This window comes from Canis lupus, chromosome 6, assembly GCF_011100685.1.
Source record: "Canis lupus familiaris isolate Mischka breed German Shepherd chromosome 6, alternate assembly UU_Cfam_GSD_1.0, whole genome shotgun sequence".
Classification (NCBI taxonomy): Eukaryota; Metazoa; Chordata; class Mammalia; order Carnivora; family Canidae; genus Canis; species Canis lupus.
The window spans coordinates 33,417,574-33,418,295 of record NC_049227.1 but is presented as its reverse complement, the minus strand read 5'-3'; positions in this window follow the sequence as shown (position 1 = coordinate 33,418,295).

Sequence of the window (722 nt, the reverse complement as noted above, 5' to 3'; positions counted from 1 at the left end):
CTATGGGGCTTGTCTGCAGTTTTGTTTTGGTCATCACATTTGAATTTTTTGATGTAATCAAGTGCAGGCTTTTAGATAAGAACCATCCTTCTTAATTTTTCCCCCCTCCCTAGGGGTATTGGAACACATTAAAGTTGACTATGTCTTTGGGCCATAGGGGTTCCCCGCAAGCAGTGAAAACAGGGCGGCTTCTTCCTTTGAGAGTCAAGGGGTGCAGCCGAAGTCCAAAGAGGGTGAGCAAACCTCAGTGCAGTGAAGGTGCAAGATGCCAAGGGATGATTTTGGAAATGGAGCTGGGGATCTAGTTGGGAACACAGGCTGCGTAGGCGAAAAGTATGAATGAATCACTGAATTTTTGGCATGATTTTTTTGAGGGGTGTTGTGACAGTATATTTGCCTCCTTGCATCTGATTTCATATTGTTTGTTAGAGCCTGCCAACTTCATGAGAGTGACTACCTAGGTGTCTAGTGACAGGGTTGGGGGTGGTCCTTCAGAGATCCATTCCAGACTCTCTGGGTAGGGAGAGGGGCGGTGACTCGAAAGGTTCTGCCAGAGGAGCCCTCCTTTATCATAAAGGTAAAAGAAATGGAAGGTTCATCTGTCTAATTTAGTTAAAGGTGGTGGTGCTGGTCAGATGTCCATTGTACCTACTCCCCCCTCCCTGAAAGCAGTTACCACTCTGTTCATGGCCACCCTGCAGACTCCTTACTGTAATGTTTCT